This window comes from Scylla paramamosain, chromosome 26 (genome assembly GCF_035594125.1).
Source record: "Scylla paramamosain isolate STU-SP2022 chromosome 26, ASM3559412v1, whole genome shotgun sequence".
NCBI lineage: Eukaryota > Metazoa > Arthropoda > Malacostraca > Decapoda > Portunidae > Scylla > Scylla paramamosain.
Window position 1 is genome coordinate 19,904,091 of NC_087176.1, and position 19,986 is coordinate 19,924,076.

Below are 19,986 nucleotides of genomic sequence, written 5' to 3' on the forward strand. Positions count from 1 at the left end.
AGCATAAGCAGGATTAAAGGTTACGAAAAAAATCAAGAATGTTGGACGTATTCCCAAGACGGTCAGGAAAACGAGTAGGGTGTTGCACTAGTTGTTCTAGGTCGTGGAGGATAGCAGAGTTGAAGGCTAGTTCACCAGGATGGTCAGTGAAATGAGAGGAAAGCCAAAGCTGGTGGTGAACATTGACGTCTCCAAGAATGGAGATCTCCGCAAAAGGGAAGAGTCAGAATGTGCTCCACTTTGGAAGATAAGTGGTCAAAAAATTTCTCATAGTCAGAGGAGTTAGGTGAGAGGTATACAGCACAGGTAAATTTAGTTTGAGAGTGACTCTGTAGTTGTAGTCAGATGGTGGAAAGCTCGGAAGATTCAAGAGTGTGGGCACGAGAAAAGGTTAAGTCGTTGCGCACATAAATGCAACATCCAGCTTTGGATCGAAAATGAGGATAGAGAAAGTAGGAGGGGAACAAAATTTGTTACCATCAGTTGCCTCAGACTCCTGTGTTTCAATGATGAAAAACAGATGTGGTTTAGTAGAGGAGAGGTGATGTACTATATACTGAAAATTAGATGTAAGGCCGCGTATGTTGCAGAAGTTAATGAAGAAAATGTTGAGGGGTATGTCAAGACACTTAAGGTCGATACCAGAAGAGCAATCCGACCTCGGGACATTTGTGGTCCCTTCCCCAGATGGAGACTCCGAGGCTGGTGTAGGAGTCGCCATATTACTTTAGAACTTTGAGTGAAGGGTGTGTGTGCATATAGTTTTGTGTGAAGGAAGAAAGTTGTCTTTAGAGAGCAGGCTGTGACCGCCCCCGTGTTGTGAGACACAAAGGGAAACGTTCAGTGAGGTCACAGCTGGGTTATTGATAAGATCACAGAGCTTCAGACATCACTGGGAGTAATTATCGTTTCGGCAGGTGTCTACTGCCTCCTCCTGTAGTGTTACGTAGGCAGCAGATTCCCCCGGTATAGAATACTACCAACATATATTCTAGGATATGTTTGTGTTTCCTATGTAATTCCAAGATTTTTTTTTTTTTTTTTTTTTTTTTTGTAATATATATTACTGTATTTATTGGTTGAACTTCGACCATTTGACCATTAGATGACGGCACGACAGTAATTGTTTCGTCACCTGAGTAGCTCTAGACGCTATTACCGAACGGAAATTAAAGTGCAAACACTAAAATATTTGAAATATTTGATTACTAAGAGGTATGTTTCGAAACTTGTACCTGACAATTTCATAACGCTCAGAGAAATTATTCTAGTTTGAGGAATAAATTTAATAATTTTCAGTGTTTTGGAGGGTGAGAATAAGTCATTGTACAGCTGCCTGTGTGAAGTGAGTGAGTGTGTGTGGGATTATAGTTTGTCTGAAGATGATGTGAGATGTGTTTGTACCTGCCACGTGTATCAAGGCAAATTATTTTATTTATTTTCTCATAGGGATTTTATAAGTCACATATTGTTGCTGCTTGTTTCACACATTTTGCTTTTTGACTAATTCTCCTGCAATCACTTACAACGTTTGACTCACCTCCTACTGGTCTCTTAAGTGGTCTTGTATTCTGGGAAAAAAGTATCAACTTTTTATTCTTTTTCTGTGTATCCATGATATATATATATATATATATATATATATATATATATATATATATATATATATATATATATATATATATATATATATATATATATATATATATATATATATATATATATATATATATATTTATAATTAAGTGTGTATGGTTAGTGTGTGTCTGCTAGTTGTGTTCATTTTGCTTAAGGGAAATATTTGTTAATAAAGGGATGGAAGGATCACAGGTCATATACTGAAACTCAGTTTAAATTAATGACGTGTTTAGTCTTGCATTATTAATATTTTGTACACTGAAATTTAGGTGAGGGCAATGATGGAGTACCTTCCTCGTTTACTTCTATGGTTGATCGTTTTGATCCTGAAGAGGGAAAGGATTATGTTGTTCCTTACATAGTGAGGGTCGGTGCTTAGTTTTGTATTAATTACTGGTGATATTTTGTACGTAGAAATGTAGAAGTGAAGGATTAGATGTGGTGCCCTCCTCGTGTACTTGTATCTTCTACAGGGTAACCTTTTGATCCTGGAGAGGGAAAGGTCATAGTATTGTTCCTTATATAAAGTGCGGGTCGCTTTACGCCTGTCTGAGGGATGATGATGTTTTGTAGCAGCCTGGAGGGAAGGGGGGGGGGAGGGCAGCATTATTTCTCCTTTGTTTCATACTCGACGGTGAATGAAGCTTGTGGTGCACTCTTGTAAGTGGAAATATGTTGTTTGTCGCTGCAAAAATAATAATGCATAGTTTATCCAGTGTGTTATGGGAGGGTAAATAGGTTACTCGAGTCGGAATGAAGTGATGTTTGTTGGCTTATCAGACACGTGTATTCAGGATGTCAAAGATGAAGGGAATGTATGTTGCCTTTTCCACGTTAGTTAGACCGAAGTAGATTTGATTTCCTGTTATCAGTTTGTATTTTCTCTTAGAGGAAGTAATTGCTGACGACGAGGTGAGGCAAAAAGTGTGAGTGAGTTTCTGAGGTCGAATGAAGAAAATTTATGTTGCTAAATTTATATCTTGTCCAAGGTGATTTTCTTTTTTGTTTAGTATAAGTAAAAATATTTTATCAAGTAAGATATCATTGAATGAGACGAGTGGATTCCAGCGTTCCAGTGAAGAAAAGGCAACATTATTTCCTCTTATCCATTATGTGAGTATGTAGGTTTTGCTCACGTGCAAATAACAATAATGTCAGGAAGGCAGTGTTTATTGACCAAAGGCATGGGTGGATCCCGGGGGTCAGGAGTGCGGAGAAGTAATCTGTTGCTTTTTTCACAGTCTGGGGTGATGAAGGCTTTCGCTCTCTCGTTTATGTGAAAATAATCGGTGAGGTGAGGTGGTGTGGCTTTGGCAATAACACGGGTGAAGGAAACTTAATTGTTATTTTCATCCACTTCATATGAAATTGTTTTTTCTTCTTGTTTAAGGTTTTTTGTTCAGTGACGTGAGTGTGTTGTACAGTTCAGAAGTGGAGAAAATGTCTTTTAAGCATTTTCTGGGAAATTTTTTTTTTTTCTTATGCATATCAAAATAATAAGGCGAGGTAGTTTGTCTTGGTCAACAAACGCATGAAAGGAGTGGGTTTCTGAGTTCAGGAGAGAAGGAAAATGATCTACTGTTTTCGTCTATTCTCTGCGAAATACTTCTTTGTTCTCGCATGAATACACTGAAAATAAAGAAATTAAAGGTTCCCCTCTCAGGTGAGCTGGTGGGCAGGTGAGGTCAGGGTCAAAGGAGAGAAAGAGGGATTAATACTTTTCTCTTACGTTAATAAGGAAATAATGGTATGAACTTTGGATTAGGAGGAAGAAAACTTCCAGAGCTTTCAAAAATGGTATGAACTTTTGATTAATGTAAAGAAAAGACCTGTGTCTCCCACTACCATGTACGAAGAAAGTAACTTTTATTTTCATTTCACACTAAGTTATAAGGCAGATTTTTTTATTTTTTTATGTTTTTTAATCTTTTTTTTGTTTGTTTGTTTTTCGCCTAGTATACATTTTTATGTTTATTTACTTTAGAACTTAATGTTACTTTACAATTTAGTGGAAATGTATGTGTTGCATTTAAACAGTGTGAAATGTCTTGTTCTTTTTCTGCTTCACTCTCAATTATTTGCGTTTGTTTAGTTAGTTTGTTTGTATAAGAAGCGTTTTTCTTTTCATTACAGTGCCGCGAAGATTTATGCTCTCTGTTCACAGCAAATTTGGAATGCGATACTGTTAAGTTTTGAACTCTGCGGGTTTATTTATTTACTTATTTATTTATTTATTTATTTATTTATTTATTTATTTATTTTGCTTATATATATTTTTTTTTTCATAGTTTTCACTAGGGTTGGGTATGAGTATGAGTTGAGTATCTATTTTAGGCTTTGGATTTAGATGAAGAATTGGAAATGGGATGTTATTATTATTTTTATTGTTATTGTTATTATTATTATTATTATTATTATTATTATTATTATTATTATTATTATTATTATTATTATTATTATTATCTTTTGTTCAGTTGGGTTTGCTCCGGTCCAGAGCCTCCTTATATTGGCATAGTGGGTTCAGCGGCGCACCGTGAGTTGCCACCATGCCAATACAAGGAGGCTCTGGACCGGAACAAAGCCAGTTCCCCTGAAGATGTAGGTGAAACCGGTCGTGAATAAACTCAACTCCATATACCTCCATTATTATTATTATTATTATTATTATTATTATTATTATTATTATTATTATTATTATTATTATTATTATTGCAGTTGTATTTTTAATTAATATTGATGATTTTTGTTTCTTTATCTATCCATATTTCTCTCTCTCTCTCTCTCTCTCTCTCTCTCTCTCTCTCTCTCTCTCTCTCTCTCTCTCTCTCTCTCTCTCTCTCTTGTTTAAAGAAAATAGTTTATGTATGTAATTTAGGTAATATTTTAAGCGCTACATTTTGATTAAATATTGAGAACTTGAACCTAATATATTGTTAAGTATTGTTGTTGAGTAGTATGTATTTGTTTATTTTGTTTTATTGTTGCGAAATACAACTTCTCTGTTTTTCAATTTAGTTCAGTGAAGAATTTAAATGTTACATGTAGACGAAATGTGGGGAAGCTGGCTTTATTTTATTGTGCATTGGAGTGTAAAATTTTATGTATGCATTTATTTATTCATTCTTTTTATTTCTACATGTGTATTTTTATTTTCACTCATTTTCTTCACAGGTGAGCGGGAATTCCCACGAAATGTTGAATTTGGATGTGTTGTGTCACGTGTCTGTGTGGAGCTACAGGCACTTGTTTATTTGCTCTTTTGTATTTGTAGAGATATTTTTTCTTTTTTTATTAAATCATTATTTTCACTTCTGTGACTAATTAAGACTAGATAGGTGTAAGATTTCAACGTATTTCGTTTTCTTCTATTTTCTTCTCTTTTGTCCTTTTGTCTTGTTTTTGTATGTGGAATTACTTGCACTTGTTTATCTGTATGTATTCCTTTATTTGCCAGTTTTGCTTTGAGCGCTGCACGGAACTTTATGACACCAAGTAGCACAGGATTGTTGCCAGAGACAGAGAGAGAGAGAGAGAGAGAGAGAGAGAGGGGGGGGGGAGGGGAGTACATAACGTGTGGTGAAGGACGTTACTGCCTCCTATTAAATCTACGCGCGCTCTGCATTAACAACAAACATCAAATCAACGTGGGCAATGGAATTAGAGCGAAAGTGAAGTAGTATGCAATAAAGGACAATAAACGGGTATAGTCACACTAAAATTGCCCTTCGTATGGGTACAAAAAAAAAAAAAAAAAAATATATATATATATATATATATATATATATATATATATATATATATATATATATATATATATATATATATATATATATATATATATATATATTAAAGTGGAACTCAGTCTTAGTAACACCACATTAGCTTACTGGGTTAAAGAAGGAAAGAGTGCTTGGCCAAAGGAACAACAGAACAATAACAAGAAGAGAAGGAGGGGAATAAAGAAGAAGAAAAAGCGAGCATATCCAAGAGAAACGAAGGGAAACAACTTTTTAGGGAAACACTTTTAGTAAAGTAACTTTCTAAATTAAAAAGAAAGAGTGTATGACCAAGGGGACAACAGAACAAGAACACTAACGAGAACAAGAAGAGGAGGAGGAAGAGAAAGAAGAAGAAGAGTGCATGTCCAAGAGAAAATAAGAAGGAAAGCAAAAGCATTAAAAAAAATGAATGAAGACAAGAGAATATGAAAAAAAAGGTGAAATATTTCTGAAATAAGCGAATACAGGGGAAATTTAAAGATACCAAGTAAAAAAAAAAGGAAAAGTACATGGGTAAGAAAATAGATAAAATGGAATGGAACAGAAGAAAAGAGACGAAAGATAAAAAAAACAGTAAATATGGAATGAAAGAATAGAATGAGAGATGGTACCAAATTTAAGAATGAAAAAAAAATGCATATTGAAGAGAACAGAAAAAGGAGAGAAAGAGAAAAAGGGAAGAAGTAAAAGACGTGGAAAATGAAGAACGATGAGGAATACCTTTGGAAGGAAGGAGCAGAAAGGAAAGATGAATATTCGAAATTTAAGAAGGAAAGAGAGCGTAGCCAAGGGAAAAGAGGAAGAAGGGAAGGAAATGATGAAGAGAAGAGAAGGAAGGTGAAAAAGGAGATAGGATATTTGTAAAATGACGTAATAGAGGGAGAGAAGATGATGATAAATTTAAGAATGAAAGATTGCATGGTCCAAAGAACAAGGGAAGATGATGAAAAATGAATGGAAAGAAGAAAAAAGTGAAGAAGATGGAATACTTGTGGAATGGAGGAATAGAGAGTGAATGGATGAACATGAAATATAGGAAAGAAAGAGTGTACTGATAAAACAATATTGAAGGCATGGGAAGATGAAAGAGAGAGAGAGAGAGAGAGAGAGAGAGAGAGAGAGAGAGAGAGAGAGAGAGAGAGAGAGAGAGAGAGAGAGAGAGAGAGAGAGAGAGATGAAGGAATATCTGTCGAATTAATGAATATAAGGAAAAGTGGAAAACTACTGTGAAAAGAGAATGACAAATGAAGATGAAGGAGGAGAAGGAGAAATATTTCCGGAATGAGCGAAATAGACAAAATGCGTGATAAATTATATAAACAAAGAAATTATGAAGAGATTCTAGAAAATAGTCAAAGTGAAAAACAAATATAATAGGATGAAATTAATGAAATAGGAAAATTGCATAGCCAGAGAAGAGAAAGACAAATAAAAGAGGTGCAATACAAAGTAAATGAGGAAGAAAGATGATTGCTCATAAAACGATATAATAATAAAAAGAAAATGTAAATAGAGTATTGAAAATAATGAAAACAGAAATGTGTAAGGAAAAATAATTGAAGAAATTTAAGAGTAAATCTGAGACAAAAAAAAAAAAAAAACACGAAATGGAAGGAATAAATTTGAAAGATTGAAAAGATGTAGACGCGAAATGATAGAACAACGAAAAGAAGAACACATAATAGAAAAGTAAAAAAATAAATAAATAAATAAATAAAAAAATAAGGTAAACATTTGAGACGCTTAATGGAAAAAAAAAGGATATGGGAAAAGAATAAAGAAAATGAAGGAATATCAGAGAAGGAGGTAGAGATAAGGATGAAAAATGCGAAAAGGGACGTATGGAAATCTAGGGAAGAGGAGACTTGAAATGAAGGCAATAATGGAGAAAGAGGGGGAAAAAAAAGAACGGTAAGCGAACGAAGAGGATGAGGAGAAGGAGGAAGGAGAAAGAGGAGGAGAGAAAATTGAAGGACGGACTGTATGTGAAAGAGGAAGAGAGGGAGAAATGCAAGGAAGAGAAGCTGAAGTTAGTAATACAGAAACGTAGAGATCAGAGATGCAAAAGAGAGGAAGATAAATGGGAACTGAGATAGAAAAAGATAAGAAGTAATTTTGATCAGAAGTAAGTGGGGACAGACAAATGAAGAGGAAAAGAAAATAAATGAGGGTTGATAGAAATGAAAACTGAGATGAAGAGAGAGAGAGAGAGAGAGAGAGAGAGAGAGAGAGAGAGAGAGAGAGAGAGAGAGAGAGAGATGAAACAGTCTGAATAGTATCACACATCATTTCTAAACAATCCTCTCTCTCTCTCTCTCTCTCTCTCTCTCTCTCTCTCTCTCTCTCTCTCTCTCTCTCTCTCTCTCTCTCTCTCTCTCTCTCTCTCTGTCTAACACTGTACCTTCCAGTCTCCCTCCATTCATCTCTTTGCATCTCTCCATTACACATTCTGTCCCCCTTCCTCATGCCTTTAATCTTTCCCCCTCCCTTCCCTTCATCTCTCCATGCCTCCCTTCCTCCGCCCCCTTCATCTCCCGCTTCACCTAATCCTCCCTCCGATGCTCGATGCAAGACGAGGAGATAAACTTACTATAAAGGAACTATGAAATTAGAGCTGATTGAAAAAAAAAAAAAAAAAATTTTTTTAATGACTGTGTGATCTCTAATCCGGCGGAGAGAAGATGAGGATGAAACCTTGCCCTGAATACTTTATAAAACCGCCCATGCAGAGAGGGAAGGGAGAGGAAACGAGGGAACTGTCATGTGTGTGTGTAGAATTGTTATCATGCAGTGCCAATGAAATGTTCTGAGTGAATTGTTTTTTTATTTGATTTTGTTTTTTTTTTTTTTTTGTGTGTGTGTCTGCATATTTGGTTTTGCGTGTGTAGAGAGAGAGAGAGAGAGAGAGAGAGAGAGAGAGAGAGAGAGAGAGAGAGAGAGAGAGAGAGAGAGAGAGAGAGAGAGAGAGGGAATGTGGGTGGGTGGGTGGGTGTGTGTGTATTTGTTGGATGAAACAATGTTTATAATAACAGGAGCTGTTCTCCATACTTTGAACTTAAAATCCGAGAAAGAATAAATTCAATTCACTTCAGTTCAAATCAATTCACATGGTCGCACGAGCGCACACACACACACACACACACACACACACACACACACACACACACACACACACACACACACACACACACACACACACACACACACACACACATCTCTATCCATTGTTCATCTCAGTTCCTCTCCCTCTCTCTCTCTCTCTTCCCTCTCACCATCTACACCTTGCATCTCTCGCCATTACTCTCCTCTTGCAGTGTGTCCCCTCGTCCCCCCCTCTCTCTCTCTCTCTCTCTCTCTCTCTCTCTCTCTCTCTCTCTCTCTCTCTCTCTCTCTCTCTCTCTCTCTCTCTCTCTGTGTGTGTATTTTATAGAATACGTCAGATTTATAGACACTTATGAAATACATAGCAAGTAAGTAAGTGGTTCCCAGATGCAGTGATGTACGACTGGAAGAAACTCAATAATGCTGCTCATAATCAACTCAGTAGGGAAGATTAAAAGAAAAAAAAAAAAAAAAAAAGATATATATATATATATATATATATATATATATATATATATATATATATATATATATATATATATATATATATATATATATATATATATATATATATATATGAATAAAGGCAAGAGATAAGATACATTCATTATCAAGTTGCGGCAGAAAATTCAATTGTTTATAACAGGGAGGTCCATACAAGTTTGAATCTAGTGAATCAAACTTATCAGAGCATGACATGAGCACTATTGAATATGTACAAACTATGATTTACATTACACGCAATTATGATATAGGGATACATCAAGGGTGTTAATTGGCTATAGTGTTCTTTATGCACAAGGAAAATACAGCGAAGGACAAGAACAAATCCGGAAAAAAAAAATGCTAATTATCTCTCCCCTAGGAGAGATAATATATATATATATTATATATATATATATATATATATATATATATATATATATATATATATATATATATATATATATTTTTTTTTTTTTTTTTTTTTTTTTTTCGCCCTTTGTGTGCGCGTGTGTGTGTAGATGTGTTTGTGGATGTGGGAGGAGGAGGCTCTCTCTCTCTCTCTCTCTCTCTCTCTCTCTCTCTCTCTCTCTCTCTCTCTCTCTCACCTGAGGAAATACATGAAAGAATTTTGTAACGGTGTCACATAATTAATAATAATGTGTATTGTATTTATAATGCCTTGCTTGATTAGCAATATAAGTGTATGTATACATATATGCATAAGTGCAAATAGTGGGTGTTGGCGCATAAGGGTGGGGCGGATATGATCACGCCACCCTACGTCACACACACACCATGGAACTTTCCATACTCCTTTTATTGCCATCGATAAGTAATCGATAGCACCTACATTACAGTATCTAAGTATTCTCTATAGTTAATCTCTCCCTAATGTATTTTGGCATGTATTACTCTTAGCTATAAGTAGCTTTTCCCTTGCCTTATTTATGTAATTAGAGAGTAATAATTATGAATATATTCATGTACTAGTGAGTGCGGTCAACCCCGCCCCTATTTCTAATGTCAGCACTTTTTGAAGGCGCTAAGCGTCCCTTGTGCCGGCTCCGGCAGTCTCTTGCCAGGGTGTAACGCTGTACCACGCAGAGGACATCCGTTGTCCCGTACGCGCCACACCCTTCTCCAGAACTCTGTACATATATCTAAATATACCTATTTTTATACGTTCACCCTTTGACATTCACCTGAAAACCACAGAAACTCACCAAGAGTGACTTTACCTATTATATAAAGGTAAGATACTAATGAACAGTGTCCAGTGGTAATTGATAATTCAAAACCACCCCGGAACATTTGGTGGCAGCTTAATGAGATACGAATAACTAACTCCAGTGCCAAGTGCAACAACAATAAACAGTGGTTGAAAGTGACAGTGGTGAACGGACACAGTGAACGGAGAAAACGGCAAACAGTGGCAGGGTAGTGAGGAGAGCAGAGGAGCGAGCCGGCGTTGTTTACAGAACTTACGCTGACACACCAAAACACTCGCACCAAGCCAAGAGCGACGCACCTAACGGTCTCGCCTTACTCACCCAGCCTGCCACTCCCAAGACTCACTTCTCCTTGTTATTAAAGGAGGAGACTTAAAAGACTCGAGGAGAAACCTAACAATTCCCTTTGGTTTCCCCTCGGTCTAATTATTCGTCGTAGATTCTCGGCGAAGACATCATCGGCGCAGACATTCTCGGCGCAGACCAACACATCTTCCACCTGCAGGAATCCTGCAGGATTCTACAAGAACACTACTATCCTAAGAGGAGCTTCCCAAGACGGAAGGAGTCTTCCTAAGAAGAAGATATATATATATATATTTTTTTTTTTTAAAGTGTGAATTTCTCCGGCTACAGTCGTGAGTACAGACACTTAGTGGTAACACCACACCAATATTAAATAAAACACTTGTGGTAACGCAAACACTGTTAGGGTTCATGTAATAACTCACCTATTTCAGTGATGTTACTTATGTGGAAATTAAAATAATTTAGTTTGCCTCTTAAACACCGTTTTCTTTTTCGGCTGGACGGAGCGCTCGCTCTCGTTTTCTTTTAAGTGTTCAGGGATAACTAGGATAATTCCATTTCTGTCCCTAAACCTTCAATTCTGTTAAAATTTTCACACTTCTCAAAATACTAACCATTCATCCTTTAAGAGTGGAAACGCCTTTGGACGATGGAAACGTAATTTAAGTGTGTAATTAATACCTAATTAAGATAGTAATAATACTACATTTATGGATAAAGCTGATAAGTTAGCTGAAATCTATGAACTGGAGTGTCAGTTCCAAGCGGATAATAGTGACACTAGATCATCAGAAGCACTATCAACGGAACCAAAAGCCACTACAGTGGAAAATACCGTGCCTCATGAGGACGGAAACGTGTTGATTACAAGATCAGGGAATAAATACCCATCATTATCAGCAGCAACCATGGCTAATCCTAATGCTTCTGCTTCAGCCTCTACTGGCTCTCCTTATGCCTTGCATGCATCTACTACACTTAAGGTACTTCCTATTCCTGAAACAATATCAGCATTTCGCGGAGAAAACCCGCAAGAAAGGGCTCATGATTTCATCCGTTTGTGTGAGGATGTTATGACAAGAGCAAATACTATCACCGATGAAGACAAGATCTCTTTCGTCAGATCTAAATTGGCTGGAGAAGCAGCACACATGATGAATACCCGCGCTCTTGGACTTATTGGGGAAGTATCGCAATGTCCTGGCACTACCTGGAGAATCCTTAGGTGTGACCGATCGAGCGGAACACCACATTAGGTTAAAACCAAACACTAAGCCAGTATATATACCAGCTTATCGTCTTCCTCATAGTCAGAGGGCGACTGTAGATGACATGATTCATGACATGATTGACAAGGGAGTGATTCAAGAATCGTGCTCTCCTTGGAATTCACCAATCTTTTTGGTTCCCAAGAAAGATAAATCTTTCAGGCCGGTAATCGATTTCCGGCGGGTTAATGATGTCACAGTGGATGATCATTATCCTTTACCTGTCCTGAGCGACCTTCTAATGTCCTTAGGGTCGTGGAAACAAAATTTTCACTAGTTTAGACCTGCTTTGTCAGGATACTGGCAGGTTCCCTTAGCCCCCACTTCACGGGAAATAACGGCGTTCAGTACGCCTAGTGGCCATTACGAATGGTTACGCATGCCTTTTGGATTAAAATCCGCTCCTTTAACATTCCAGAGAATGATTAACAGTATTTTCACGGGTTTACTTGGCAAAACCGTGTTTGCATACCTGGATGATATAATCATCGCTAGTAAGGATCAAGAATCCCATCTGGAGAGTTTAAAATTAGTCCTCCAGAAGCTTGAAGAAGCTGGACTTAAAGCAAAGCTTTCTAAATGTGAATTTCTAAAAGCCAAAATAAAATTCCTTGGCCATGTAGTCGATGGTGAAGGAATCCACACGGTGGATGAAAAGGTCATAGCTGTACAGAAGTTTCCTCAACCTAAATCGGTGGAGAATGTCAGATCTTTCCTAGGTCTTGCGGGATATTACCGTCCTTTCATCAAGAATTTTGCGGCAATTGCATCCCCACTTACTAAACTCCTTAAAAAGGATGTTGCTTTCCATTGGGAGGCTGCTCATGAACAAAGTTTCAATGAATTAAAATCACTATTAACAAAATGCACCTGTACTTGCTTTCCCAGAGCATTCAGAGCCGTTCATTATTTGCACGGATGCTTCTTCTCTAGGACTGGGAGCAGTACTGATGCAGACAGATGCCAGAGGCAAAAACTATGTAATAGCATATGCAAGTCGTGTGCTTAATCCAGCAGAGTCTAATTACTCTGTCACTCATCAAGAAACACTTGCTGTAGTTTGGGCTTTAAAACATTTTAAGGACATTATCCTTGGATATCCAATTACAGTCTACACGGATCATGCACCCATAATTGAACTTTTCAAAGGAAAAAATTTAACTGGACGAGTGGCAAGATGGTACTGTACCATGCAGGAATTTGCCTCCAGTAGTCAAGTACTTGCCAGGTCGTGCTAATGTAGTAGCCGACGCACTTTCACGAAATGTGCCTGTGGGAGCTGTCAGTGACTCGATCCCTGTAAATAACTTCACCTTGAAGGAATTAAGTAAAGCACTAGCGAGAGCATGAAATATGGTCTAAGGTCATACATGCTCTGGAGTCAGGCGAAGAAGATAATCTTCCACGTCTACATATACCATTCTCTCAATTTTTCATGTCACCAGACAATGTTCTGTGTCGACATAATCCCCAAATGGGAGAGTCTAGTAAACAACACATCATTCCTGAGAGTTTAGTCCATGTCATACTTATCTTAGTGCACGACATGCCAAGTGCGGGACATCCAGGAAGAGAGCGAACTCTACAAGCAGCGCGTAAAAGCTATTAATTGGCCTACCATGCGCACTGACATAGAAGATTATGTTGCCAGGTGTATATCATGTGCAAAGCACAAGGGTGCGGTAAAAGGACCAGCCCCAATACTGGAATATCCACTACCTGAGCGACCTTGGGACACTGTCTCCATTGATCTTCTTCAATTACCCAAAAGTCAAAATGGCTCGCAGTATCTACTTGTGTGTGTAGACCATTTTTCAAGGTTCGTGGTTCTCTCACCTTTAAAGGAAAAATCTGCTAAATATGTAGCGCATGCGCTAGTAACTAAGTTGTTTTGTCCATACTCAGCACCACGAGTGTTGTTAAGTGATAATGGATCTGAATTTCGCAATGAAATCCTACAAGGAATATGTACACAGTACAACATTAAACACACATACACTGTGGCTTACCATCCTTCTTCAAACGGACTAGTAGAAAGAGCAAACAGGAAAATCCTGGAGGTTCTTCGTCCAGTTGTAAACAGTCTCCATGATGACTGGGAGGACTGGTTACCACACGTTGGTGCCTGCATTAACAGTTCCAATGTGTGAAAGTACTGGGAAATCCCCCACATTATATATTATATGGTGAAGATAAAAATCTTCCTTATGATTTGTTGGCAAGTCCACAAACTCCAGTATACAACGTAGATGACTATGTTAAACAACATATGCATGTTTTCAAGGACATTCATGCTAAAGTCCGAAGTAGGCTACAAGCTTCTAGGGCAGAAATGATGGCTAGACAACACAAGCGTGCGACCCCTGTCACGATACAGGTTGGAGACACAGTTAAAGTTCGTTATCCGGACAGGACCTCCAAACTCTCCCCTAAATTTAGTGGTCCATGCTCGGTTGTCCGCCAGTTACATGGTAACAAATTTGAGGTGCATGACCCTCTTCTTAACACTGTTGAGATAGTACATAGTGATCGGCTTGTGAAGACTAACGCTCAGCTCCAGTCATCAACAGAGAGTACTACTGATCAGGTTACAAACCTTAATTCTACTAATACTATAAAGACGCATAGGTATAACCTTCGCTCACGCAGCTAATTGCCTGCATTACTTACAGATGGCACTGGGCCTCCTGGTTACCTTCTTGAGCATGCTGCAAGTGCTACAAGCGTCCACTGCGTTGCATGTCAAACCGGGGGCTCTCACCACACATCTTGGGGAAGTAACCTTAATAGAAGATGTTCTTCTGGTTCGATATCCTTTTTCTACCTTATTTTCCGTAACTTCGGACCTCGACGCTGTCTCAGAAACTTTGGATAACTCCTTACAGGAACTGGAATCCTTACTTGCTGATGAAACGCATAGCCAGACACAAGTTTTCTCACAAACCATAATCAAAGCTTTAAAAGCAAGGGTAGAATTCTTACACGGGAAATTGAACCAATCTCAGCATGACTACAACCTTCATCCAGTGCACGCTCGTACCAAAAGAGGACTCATAAATGGGTTGGGACAACTGTCTCAATATCTTTTTGGCACCGCCTTGGACGAGGATGTACAGGATTTAAGGAAACATTATGATCAACTAATAACGGTTGCAGCTACTAATAAGAAGGTCCTGAACCTACATCACAATAAAATAGTTAAATTAGAAACTAATCACAATGAGTTATTACAGTATTCAAATGATTTAACAACTGTGCTTGATAATGCCTTACATAGTTTAGATGTGATAAATCACGTTGTGGTTATAGATCAAGCTTTGCATGTAGTTGAAGCTTCCTTGGGTTCAGTTCTCTCCATTAATGAAGCGATAATTCGCAACATGGTGGATGCTGTCAATGGCAGGGTAACAACTTCACTATTTCCTGTAGAGGATTTGCTTCACACAATAGAAATTGGTCAGTCAACCTACAAATTGACACCAGTGTATGCAGCGGACATGATCCAGTATTACTACCCATTGCTGGAAGCTACCTTGACCACAGATGCAATAATTGTAAACATACCTTTTAAATCTCAGGATCATTTTGAGGCTTATGAGATTAAACCTTTTCCATTTTCCGTTAATAATTCTGTGATGACACTGGACATGAATCCTTCCTTAGTGCTAATAGCCAAGGATTTTTCATTATATACAATTGGAGATTTAACTGAATTAAAACGTTGTAAATCTTCATACTTGCATTTGTACCATTGTTCAAGTATCCAATTTGCTTTCTTACCTGTAGTAAAAGGTATTTGTGAAGTCGTCTTGACACGTTCAGAGGCGTCTGCAGCTCTAACACTCTGTCCATACAAGCATGTGGTTTCAAAACCTATTTTCCATTGCAATTTTCATGGATATCATTACTTTTATTTCACAGAAAACTTTTACGTCTCAGTGACTTGCCCAGAAGGGACCACCTATGAGGAGGTTATAGGACATTATGCGGTACAAGATGCTTGTCATGTACGTTCTAGTAAACTAACCACTTACCCTTCTAGGATTAATTTAGCTTTTACAACAGACCTTTCATATAGAGTTTTCCCTGTTACTTCCCTGGAGAATTTGACAAAGTCAAGGATTTCTTTTATAACAAACTCCTTATCCACTCTTTCCTTCTCAAACACAGAAGAGTTTTCAGAGGCTCTAGAGACATCCTTACCAGTATATCTGAAACCTGGGATTCTCTATCCAAGTATCCTGACACCTTGCCTTATTTTAATGTTTTTGTTAATATTCTTATATGTGTGTGTTAGGAAAGCCTTAAATTTGTATATATATCTTGATAGTAGACGTAAACGTCTTAATGAAGGAGTTTCATACACATAACATGGTTAGGTACACTGTATTCGCGAGGACGCGTCAAGTAGGTGACCGAGCGATGTAACGGTGTCACATAATTAATAATAATGTGTATTGTATTTATAATGCCTTGCTTGATTAGCAATATAAGTGTATGTATACATATATGCATAAGTGCAAATAGTGGGTGTTGGCGCATAAGGGTGGGGCGGATATGATCACGCCACCCTACGTCACACACACACCATGGAACTTTCCATACTCCTTTTATTGCCATCGATAAGTAATCGATAGCACCTACATTACAGTATCTAAGTATTCTCTATAGTTAATCTCTCCCTAATGTATTTTGGCATGTATTACTCTTAGCTATAAGTAGCTTTTCCCTTGCCTTATTTATGTAATTAGAGAGTAATAATTATGAATATATTCATGTACTGTGAGTGCGGTCAACCCGCCCCTATTTCTAATGTCAGCACTTTTTGAAGGCGCTAAGCGTCCCTTGTGCCGGCTCCGGCAGTCTCTTGCCAGGGTGTAACGCTGTACCACGCAGAGGACATCCGTTGTCCCGTACGCGCCACACCCTTCTCCAGAACTCTGTACATATATCTAAATATACCTATTTTTATACGTTCACCTTTGACATTCACCTGAAAACCACAGAAACTCACCAAGAGTGACTTTACCTATTATATAAAGGTAAGATACTAATGAACAGTGTCCAGTGGTAATTGATAATTCAAAACCACCCCGGAACAATTTCCAATAGTCAGATTTATCCTACCAGGGCCTCGCATGCACGCGTTGTGTGTGTGTGTGTGTGTGTGTGTGTGTGTGTGTGTGTGTGTGTGTGTGTATGTGTGTGTGTGTGTGTGTAGGGAAATTGATGTAAGGGTGACATACAGCCTACTAAAATTTCTCTTATTTACATTCTGATATACTCGTATGTCTTGTGCGTGTTTTTTCACTGACACACACACACACACACACCGCATAGTGTAGTGGTTAGTACACTCGGCTCACAGCCAAGAAGGCCCGGGTTCGAATCCCGGGCTCGGCGAGCCAAATGGGCGAGCCTCTTAATGTGTAGCTCTTGTTCACCTAGCAGCAAGTAGGTACGAAATGTAACCCGAGGGGTTGTGACCTCGCTGTCCCGCTGTGTGGTGTGTGGTGTGTCAGTGGTCTCAGTCCTACCCAAAGATCGGTCACTATGAGGCCTGAGCTCTTTCCGTAGGGGAATGGCTGTGTGGATGACCACCAGACGACCGTAAGTGAATCACACACACACACACACACACACGCACACACTTTAAATCCGAAAATAGAAAATACCGTTTAATGTCGCAAATAACAAAAAATAAATAAATAATTAATTAATTAATTAAATAAAATAAAATAAGATGAATAAGTAAGTAAATGATATTTAAAAAATGGTTGCTGCTAATTTAATCTCACGATACTTATAGTCTATGAGAGAGAGAGAGAGAGAGAGAGAGAGAGAGAGAGAGAGAGAGAGAGAGAGAGAGAGAGAGAGAGAGAGAGAGAGAGAGAGATTTCAAAATTGTTGAATGGAAGGGAAAGAAACAGTGCAGATAAAGGAGGAAATAAATTGACCTCGATGTACAGGGAAAACTAGGTAAAAAAAAAAAAAAAGGAAAAACGCGCAACTGAAAATGAGAGAGAGAGAGAGAGAGAGAGAGAGAGAGAGAGAGAGAGAGAGAGGGAATAATTATTGTTGTTGTTTTTGTTGTTGTTGTTATATAATACGTAGTGGTAGTAGTAGTAGTAGTAGTAGTAGTAGTAGTAGTAGTATCAGCAGCGCAGCAGCAGCAATAGTGAGATCACTTGCATTTGTTGTTGTTGTTGTTGTTGTTGTTGCTGTTGTCGTTGTTATTTGTTGCAGAAACACCAGCAGCAGCAGTAGTAGTAGTAGTAGTAGTAGTAGTAGTAGTAGTTGTAGCAGAAGTAGTAATAATAGTGTTAATAATAGTAGTAGTATCACTACCAGTGTAATTAATATCATAATATTCACTATTACTAGCACTGTCATCCCTGCATAACTCCATTGATATATATCTCAATTGTACTTTTATCTCTCAACAATTCTCGCACTGTTCAAATAGAAATAGAATTAAACTCCGAAACATAAAAGTGAACATGGTGCGGAACCAAAACATGACACCTTGGACCCAGACACACACAAATGTTAAAGCATAGAAATTGACTACATGGACACCGATACTTTTATAAGCCCCTCCTCCCACCGCCCCCCTCTCTCTCTCTCTCTCTCTCTCTCTCTCTCTCTCTCTCTCTCGATACACCTGTCAACCTCCCACAACTATCCATACCTGTTGGTCTACACACACAGGTGAAAACACAACCCTGTCATATCCTGTCAGGTGTCTTGCAGGCATGCGTCTAAAATGTATGGAGTTTTGACTAATCCAGCGTCATTTTCTATGTATACCTGACAATTGTCTCTCTGGGTAATACTATTTCGTTTGCAGTATAAATGAAGCACGTGGGTATGTTTATTTTTTATTTGTATACCATTGATTTGCGTGTGTGTTGCGTTGTAGTTAAATTTTCTGTGTGTGTTGCGTTGTAGTTAAATTTTCTGTGTGTGTGTGTGTGTGTGTGTGTGTGTGTGTGTGTGTGTGTGCTTTAGTGCAGCAATAACAAATTTCACGTCATTTTGTAAGTGCCCTCCATAATCGTTCCTCATTTCTCTCTTTCTTTTCTTCTCTTCCGCTTCCTCTTCTTCTCTCTATATGTTTTAGCTCTGTTATTATTTTCCTTCTTTAATATCCTCCTCTTCTTTAACACGTACGCAGCCTCATCCAGCCTCCTTCCTTTCTCTCTGGCGAAAGAAAAAAAAAATCTTTCACACCACCTCTACCCTTTCCCAGAAATTATCTTCCTCCTCTTCCTCCTTGTCCTCGCCTTCTCTCGTTTTGGCATTATTTTTCTTTGTTCCTTTTTTTTCCCAACACCCATTATTTTCTTTTTTGTAGCATTTTATTTCTTCCCTGCACAGTCGTGTCTCCTTTAATATCATCTTCCTTGCATCATACTTTTCATCTCTTTCAGTATCATTATCCGTGTGTGTGTGTGTGTGTGTGTTCCCCAGCATTCGTTAATTCTTTTCTGGTGCACTTTCATCATGTCTCTCTTCCATGACTTAGTCTTCTTTCGATGCCTCGTCTGAGAATAAAAGATTCCAGAAGAGAGAGAGAGAGAGAGAGAGAGAGAGAGAGAGAGAGAGAGAGAGAGAGAGAGAGAGAGAGAGAGAGAGAAAGTGCATTGAGATGATGAAATGTATTGTATTATTCCTTGTGTGTGTGTGTGTGTGTGTTTATCCAGTATGCTTGTGTATTTTCAAAATTTGTTTCCTTTTCCACATAGCTTCCGTGTCTCTCTCTCTCTCTCTCTCTCTCTCTCTCTCTCTCTCTCTCTCTCTCTCTCTCTCTCTCTCTCTCTCATGTGCATTCTCCTCCTTGAGACCCTTGTGGTGGTTGGTGGTTGGTCCTGACAGCGTGTAATTGGAGGTCACTCTTTTTAGTCTTTTTCTCTTTTTTTTTCTTTTTCTTCTTTTTCTCTCCTTTACTCGTGTCTCTTTCTGCCGGTTGTGTAGTTTCCTTAATTTGTTTATTTCCACGTGATTATTATTATTGTTTTTTTTTATTGTTCAGTCTGTACGTGTGTGTGTGTGTGTGTGTGTGTGTGTGTGTGTGTGTACTCAATATCTACTTTTTCTGCCTCGTAATGTATTTTAATGTAAACATTTCAACACCATTATTTATCATTTCCTTCTCAAGTGCCCCCTCGTATC

General features: G+C 38.1%; 1 protein-coding gene across 11 annotated transcripts in view; it reads left to right on the forward strand.

Moving 5' to 3' along the window:
* The window catches only part of LOC135113790 (uncharacterized), a 45,138-nt gene that overhangs the window by 9,408 nt on the left and 15,744 nt on the right, over nt 1-19,986 (forward strand). The gene's annotated exons all lie outside the window — the stretch shown is intronic.